The following is an 8,498-nucleotide window of genomic DNA, read 5'->3' as shown; positions in this document are numbered from 1 at the left end:
CCAATCATGAACACCTTAGTGCATATCGTAAGATTTTGTGCTCGAGAAAGTGTAGCACATGCACAAAAAGAACATAAGGTGTAGCCTCAATTTAAATGCTAAAATTGGTGTGTACATTATCCCAGCTATTATTGATAAGTTTCTGATCAAATAAAATTGGTGTGTATACTATGAGGCAAATCAAGAAACTTACATGATTGCAAGATTTTATTCTAGGAGATGTGAGAGTTATATGATGTAACTCTTTAGGTGATAGTCTCTTTCAAATCTATGTGATGAATTTTGTAGAAATTGTACTTGATTTCTATTTTCATATCACCTCACATGTATCTCAAGCTTTTGCTAGTTGCACACACTACACAAGTTACTCTTTGCTAAACTTAGTACATGTTATTGTGTGTGTTTTTGGTTTGACCAACCAAGTTTGAAAATTCCTTGAATCTTATGCAAAACATGTTTAATGTTTGAGAATTTAAGTAGAATTGATTGAAAATCTTAATTTTGGGAAAACTGGGTTCAATTCATGTGTTTTTGAAAAGCATTTCATCTCATACTCATGCATTTTATTCCTAAAATTCGATGCTTTGAGGAGTTTTTGCATAATATTGCTTTGTTTTTCAAACCTTTGATTTTTCCATAATTTCAATTGGTCGAAAAACATTTCAGCCTCTGTTTGTTTCAATTGGAGCTCAATTGCTAATGGATAAATTGAAGCATTTTCAATCGATCGAATCTATTTTTCGATCAATCGAAAATCGTGATGACAGTTTTTTAAAAACTTTTGTTTTCGTGTGGTTTCCACTATTTCAAACTTTTTCGAATCACTTTTCTCTCTCATTTGATCGGTCAAGTCTACCAAAGAAATTTTTTGTCGTTTTCCTCCAAAATTTTTGCAAGGTTTTTCTCCTCTAAGGCCGGTAAGACCTTTTTACCCTTCCTTTTGCATTTATTTTCATTTTTCATGCTTTAAATCATGAAATTTTGGGAAAATTTCGAACCAATGGATTTTTGGGATTTTTAATGATTCAAGCTGTTTTTCTTAAAGTTGATTATTTCTTGAGTTTTTGTTATAAGATGCTATATAACTATTCTTGATGGTTTAATTTGATTAATTTGGTGATTTGTAGGAAATTGAAAAGTCTAGGGCTTGAATATACTCGAATTGGGAATTTTGTTCAATTAGGTTTAAATTGATGAAATTGGCTGGTTGAATTGATTCATATGATCATTAGTTTGTGTTATTTATATTGTTTAATGATAAATTGGTCAATTTCTTTAAAATTGAACAAGTGGTTTTTCAAATTTTGGGGTTTTTGTTATAAACTCTATGCTCAAGCCAATTTTGTGATTTTAAACTTCAGTTGAACTTATTCTCACTGTATTAGACCATACATCATGACATTATACTGTTCATGCATTATATAGATTGTTATTTCTATATTTTTTGTGCAAACTTGCAGTTTTCCCTTTGTTTTTCTCTTGTTTCTTTTTTGGTCCTTTTTTTGTGTGTCCTTCCTATTCTTAACACTATGTCTAGGAAGACTAGAGCCAATAGGAAAGCTTCCTCTTCATCTTCTCTTTCCTTTGAGAGTGAGCATTTCTTGAGTGAGAAACACCAAGAGACTTTTGAGAAGCTGAACCTTAAGAGAAATGTTTAGGCTGAGAGAAAGGTTTTGTTAGATGAGCTTGATCCTGCCATTAAGGCTAATTTTGAGCGTAGGGGCTGGCTACCATTGTTGGATATTGATCATCCACCTCCAGCTACCCTAATTAGAGAGTTCTACTCAAATCTCTCTATCCACGTCTATGATTCCAACACTTTAGTAAAGAGTTGGATACGAGGTGAAGAGTACACCATTACTCCTTCGGTAGTGGCTGTTTCTCTTGGGGTACCTGTGGTCTAGCATCTTGTCTACCCCTATGATGAGTCTTTACCTCTTGATGACATTATGTCATACATCACTGAACCTTCTATCCAGTGGGGTTCTGATCCTCAGATCACTACTGCTGAGCTCCCTAAGACTCATTATCTCTTCTTCAGGATTGCTTGTCATTCCTTGTGGCCTATCTCTCATCTGCACACCAGTCCTTTGAAGTGTTGTGCATTTTTGTACGATCTTGTTACTAATGCTTCTATTATTTTTCCTCATCTGTTTCTTCGTTCTGTGAATGAGGTTTATAGGAGTTCTTATACTGCTCATGCTCTTTTCTTTCCCGTCTTTATCCATAGGATTTTGTTACATTTAGGGTTTGAGGATTTCCCCACGTCTGAGCCTGTTCACATAGTCGCTCCCATAGGTGCCACCTTTCTTAGGCAGAGAGCTGCTCAGTTGAGAGCTAGCTCTAAACATCCTAGGGTTGAGCCTTCCGGTGTTGCACCTCCTCCTCCCTCTTCTATAGGTGATACTATGGCTAAAGAGTCTGTAGATCTTGCTGCTGCTGCTGCTGCTATTGCTTTCCTCCACCTTCTACCTCAGATGATTTAGACATTCAACATATGTTGGAGACTGTCATGACCGTTCAAGCGGTTCATGGTCAGCTTTTGGTGGACATGCTTGATGAGATCCGTGTTTTGTGAGCAGAGTTGGAGCATTTTAGATGATCACCTCTGCCACCTCCTTTTGATGATGGATTCTAATTGCCCTTTGGCATTCCATCACAAAAAGGGAGAGTACATTTGTAGAGGGTTTTTGTAGTTAGAGGGAGATTTTTGTATTTGTGGAGCTTGTGAAGCTATTAGATTGTATCTAGGTGTTTCATTGTGTATTTACATTTTTGGCTTTTGATGTATTCTTTGTTTTGATTGGGTTATTCATGATAGGGGGAGATACATTGTTTGTATATGTTTCTTGTTTCACATTACTTATTGATTTATATTTATGAGGTCATTCATGATATATGTTTTTATTTTGTGTCTTGTGAAATCAAGTAGTTATTTATGTTTTACTTATATTTTCCACAGATGCATTTATGCATTTGTTGAGTGTTTCAGGAAATATACAAGTTGATTCAATCGTGCTGCTGTCTACACTTGCAACTGATAGATAGTAGTTAGGTTGAATTTTTTGTAATGGGCAATATTTGCTATTATGGGCTATTCTTTGTAAACTTTGAGCTTTTTGTTAAGTTTGTGTTTTGTCACAGATTGCCAAAGAGAGAGTTTGTTAGGTTCTAAGTAATTAGGAACTAATGTATTAGAACTTCGTTTTGTAATGTTGGCAAACCATGATCAAAACAGGTTTTAGTCATGTTTTAGACTTGCTCAAAGTGTGTTTATGAGTAAAGTTGGAATCAAGTGTACTGCAGGATTTATTGATTAAATCTGCTTGGCTCGATCGATCGAGAATTAGACTCAACCGATCGAAAGTCGTGCAGATTGTTTTTTCTGCAGAATTTCCAATTCAGCCCAAGCCTATTTGACATGTAAGGTTTTATGTTTTGTCTTAAGTATAAAAGAGAAAACCCTAGCCACGTTTTTATGTTGTTCTTTATGCTATGTGTGTGAGTCTTTTGTGAGATCAAGAGGTGTTTGCCTTCACACATACTTAGGGTTTCCAAGATTTAAGATTATGTCAAGAGCTTGGTGATCGATTCAATTGCTGTAATAAGAGTTTAAAGATACACAAGCGGGAATGCTTGTACTTGCTGGGAATCCAAGAAAGAAGTAGTTTGTGGACTCGGAGGTGTCACGTGGTCGTAGTAATAAGTTTCCTACTTGAGGTAGCAATAGGATGTTAGTGGTCTAAGTCGTTATTGTGTAAACTTCAATTCTGTCATAATGGATTCAATTTTACCTTGAGGATAGCTAGGTTAAATCCTCTTCAGGTTTTTACTGGTTTGGTTTCCTAGGTCATCATATCTTTGTGTTCTTTATTTTCCGCACTTTACATTGATATGATATATTTGTGTTAACCTAGATCTGAAATTTGACTAAGTAATCACTTGGCTAATTTACTAAGTTAATCTGAGTGTGTTTTAAGAGGTCTAAAAAGAAATAATTTTCTTACTAATTATTGTTCTGCGAAGTTAAGAAAAATAAACTTTAGGATAATAACATATAATGAAAAGAAAATGCACAAAATGTACCTTTGTATCAACAAAATCAGCCTAGAACCTGGCTTGAGCTCTCTGGAAAGGATCAGAGGGCAATAATGGAGACTTGTCATTCCAGACCTCATCTATGTACTGAACAATGACAAGAGACTCACACACTGGTTTTCTGTTGTATATAAGAACTGGGATTCATCTCTAAAAGCAGTGGGCTCTTGTTCTTCAAGTCCTCTTCCTTGTACTCATACTTGATGCCCTTCTCAGCTAGCGCAATCCTGACTCTCAACCCAAACACGCTGGACCAAAAATTAGAAGAATCACCTCGTCCGCCATTGTCACAGAATTCGGGATATTATTATTGAAGCAAATGGGTGAACGGTTCAAAGAAAAGTGATATTCTATTGAATTCTAAAAAACTGGCTGTGTGGATTTATAGTCAATAGGCTGTGTGGGTCGCAAGAAACTGGAGAAGTATGATAGAGAGGCCTCCACAACTAGTCAATATCATTGCTTTCGTCATTAAGAAAATATCGCTTTGAACAAATAGCATTGACACAATTTTTCCAACCATTTTTTCCCGCTATTGTTTATATAGATTAGTATTTATTTATTTTTTCTCAAAAAAAAAATAAATAAAAATTAGTATTCATTTTAGTTGCAAAAGAATTTTGAAAATTTTGTGATAATATATTTTAATCACTTTTACATTTCTAAAGAGTTTCGATTGTTTTTTCAGTAAAATATTTTCTTTTTGACTAAATTATACATCCCATAATTTAAGTTTGAATAAAGTTTAACAACAAAATTGGTTGTAGTATAAGACACAACCTTATTCAATATCTTTTTATTGGAGATGAATTTTGATAAATCCATTGTTGGATTACATTTTCTTCTTATATCCTCTATGTTTGCAAAATTTCTATTAAATTAAAGATTAATAACTATGTCATCAATAAATTGTTTAAATTGCAAGTTTTTGTAGTTTAAAATTATGCATAAAATGTAAACATAATAAATCATATAGTAAATAATATCCAATTTAGTGGTTAGATTTTCAAAATATGTAGTTGTGGGGCCCAATAATCTATGGGCCAAGCCCATTTGCTCGTGGAGAGTCCGAAGACCCAAGCCGAGGAGAGCTACGGCCCAAGCCCGATAACATAGAGCACAAGACTACTTGGGAATACAGCCGAGGACAGTTCAGTCCTCGGCAGATCCAAAATCCCACCGGAATAAAGGGGTAAAACTGGTATTGGACTAAACTTGAAAAGAGACCTAAAATATCTTGGGGGAAGTTATCCTTACTACCCTTCCAGATAAGACTCTGCACCTGACAGAGCCGTATTCTGCAGCTTTATCAACCATCCCCAACAATCCTGGGATTAGACTGATGGGACAAATATCAGTCTTGTAAAGGTTGACCCTACACGTGGACGAAGGACAGTTAACGCAGACGAGTATAAAAGAAGAAAGTAAGTAAATCTGAGGGGAGGAGGCCCATCCCACCTCCAAAAAAAAGAGAGACTACATGGGTGAGAACCCCTAAACAACACCTGAGATGACGGAAAAAACCCATCGTCGGGTAACCGGGGTAAGACCTTAATGGTCCTCGGATCAAGTCCGAAGAGACCCATCCCATAGGATGCGACGCCGTAGGACTTAAATGTTCAAGCCCAAATCCTTTTTCTACACGAATTCCTCTAAAACCAAGACCGGGCATCGCCCCGTGACCAACGACTAGCTTTTCAAACCCACTCTCTACAAATCATATTGTGAGGGATCTTTCATATGCGAGCCCAACACCATTATTGGGCCGCAAAGGAATTGTGTCCTTACAATTGGCGCCGTCTGTGGGAAAAGTTTGCGCGTTGGCAAAGGTGGCGTTGGAGTCAACTCTCTAGCAAGCAGAAATTCTTAGGGTTTCCTCCGTCTCCGGCGACATACAGTTGCTGCTCCGGCATAAACTTCTGCTAGGGGCTACGCCTTGCAGTGCCAAGGGCGTGGGCATCTCTAGGGGCTTCCGGCCTCAAGCCACCTATTTCCGCCCTGGTATAAGGGCTTATTGTCGAAAAATAAACCTTACAAGTTTTGGACAGAACCAAGACCTTGCATGGTCCTCGGACTCAAGCCTATGGGGAAATCAAGTACAAAAAATAAACCTTACAAGTTTTGGACAGAACCAAGGCCTTGCATGGTCCTCGGACTCAAGCTTATGGGGAAACCAAGTACAAAAAATAAACCTTACAAGTTTTGGACAGAACCAAGGCCTTGCATGGTCCTCGGACTCAAGCCTATGGGGAAACCAAGTACATAAAAGAAAAACTGTTACTTGAACATTGAAATCCATCCGAGGAGAACTCCCCGTTAACAGTTGGGTTGATCCCTAAAACTGCACGGATCCCCCAGTCTACCCTCGGATCCCCAACACCAAAGGGATTGATGTGATATAGTGCAATATATTACCCAAAAACACAATCAAAGTCCCTCGCTACTCGGCCACCCTCTCGGACGAATTATTTCGAGTTTATCATTCTCGGACATTGGTCTAGCATGCATCGCGCAGCACTCAGCGGTTATCCCGGTTAGTTCCAAGAGTTTAATTTATTAAGGCTTACCCTTGTTATACTTGATAATATTTGTGAGTTTAAACTGGTAGGAATCTGCGTTAAGGCATTTTTCTGCCCGGAATATCATTAAGGGCAAGCTTACATTTAATATTCATGCGCAAAGTAGTTGTTGCAGAGAAGAAAAGTATGTATAAAGAAATAAACTTATCTTTTATTAAGACAAAGGAACAGTATAGTGTACAGTGAAAAGCTAAAACAAGCTTACATTACAACTAACTATGCAAGTGAAAAGAGAAGATACGATAGAATGAAGAAAAGCCGAAGAAAAAAGGCGCAGATGAGAGATTGGCTACTGTTCTAAGATGTCGTCTAAGGAAACTATTCCTCGACGCTTCTACATGCCCATAACTCAGGCAGCCAAAGAACCCAACTTGGGGCCTGCACCGGTGAAGAAAAGGTGCAGGGAACCTGACCTCAGGCTAACACCATCTACAGAAAAGGTGCAGGGAGCCGGAAGTTGGGGAGCCCCCGCAAAAATTTGCCTGCTACAAGGCAGACGGCGCTGATGGCGGAAATTCCTTCTTCTGACATACCAAAAATCTGGCATGACCAGAACCTGCTTCGGATTTTGACTAAAAGAGTGAGGAATACCATCTTCCTCCTGTCAAGACGGAGGACTGGCTTGAATCTGTGCCATCCTTGTCCATACCATATCACCTTGAGGATTCGGTGTCTCTGAAGCGTGCGGAGACCTTTCATCCCCATCCACGCCTCAAACATCTTGCTTTGAGGCAGTGGCACTAGAAAGGGAGATCGCGGATATGGAAGAAATATGGTTCTGAAGGGAACAAGAGAGTTCATGTGCAAGTGAAGTGATCCCCTATCCCATTTATACCCAGAAGTAAACCGGTGGCATTTAATTCACGCAACGTCCCAAGGAACGCTACAGACAAAATGTCTCTGGCTCGATTTCCAACATCGTCTGCAACCCTGAGGTTAAAGGAGTCTCGAGAAGGCGCACCTCGAACACTGGGACGCCAAAAAGTACCGCGTGATCAAAGACTACGGAAATACCTTTTAATTTGTGGGCCCAGTAAATTCACGGCCCAGGCCCGTTCAGCATATGGGCCCAGGGACAGAACCAAGGCCTTGCATGGTCCTCGGACTCAAGCCTATGGGGAAACCAAGTAAAAAAAAAAGAAGAAAAAATCACAAGTTTTGGACAGAACCAAGGCCTTGCATGGTCCTCGGACTCAAGCCTATGGGGAAACCAAGTACAAAAAAGAAAAAATCACAAGTTTTGGACAGAACCAAGGCCTTGCATGGTTCTCGACTCAAGCCTATGGGGAAACCAAGTACAAAAAAGAAAAAATCACAAGTTTTGGACAGAACCAAGGCCTTGCATGGTCCTCGGACTCAAGCCTATGGGAAACCAAAAAGAAAAAATCACAAGTTTTGGACAGAACCAAGGCTTGCATGGTCCTCGGACTCAAGCCTATGGGAAACCAAGTACAAAAAAAGAAAAATCACAAGTTTTGGACAGAACCAAGGCCTTGCATGGTCCTCGGACTCAAGCCTATGGGGAAACCAAGTACAAAAAAGAAAAAATCACAAGTTTTGGACAGAACCAAGGCCTTGCATGGTCCTCGGACTCAAGCCTATGGGGAAAACCAAGTAAAAAAAAAAGAAGAAAAAATCAAAAGTTTTGGACAGAACCAAGGCCTTGCATGGTCCTCGGACTCAAGCCTATGGGGAAACCAAGTACAAAAAAGAAAAAATCACAAGTTTTGGACAGAACCAAGGCCTTGCATGGTCCTCAGACTCAAGCCTGTGGGGAAAACCAAGTACAAAAAAAGAAAAAATCACAAGTTTTGGACAGAA

This window comes from Quercus lobata, chromosome 4 (assembly GCF_001633185.2).
Source record: "Quercus lobata isolate SW786 chromosome 4, ValleyOak3.0 Primary Assembly, whole genome shotgun sequence".
In the NCBI taxonomy this organism is placed as follows: Eukaryota; Viridiplantae; Streptophyta; class Magnoliopsida; order Fagales; family Fagaceae; genus Quercus; species Quercus lobata.
The sequence above is the reverse complement of the archived record's forward strand: the minus strand, read 5'-3'. Positions refer to the sequence as shown.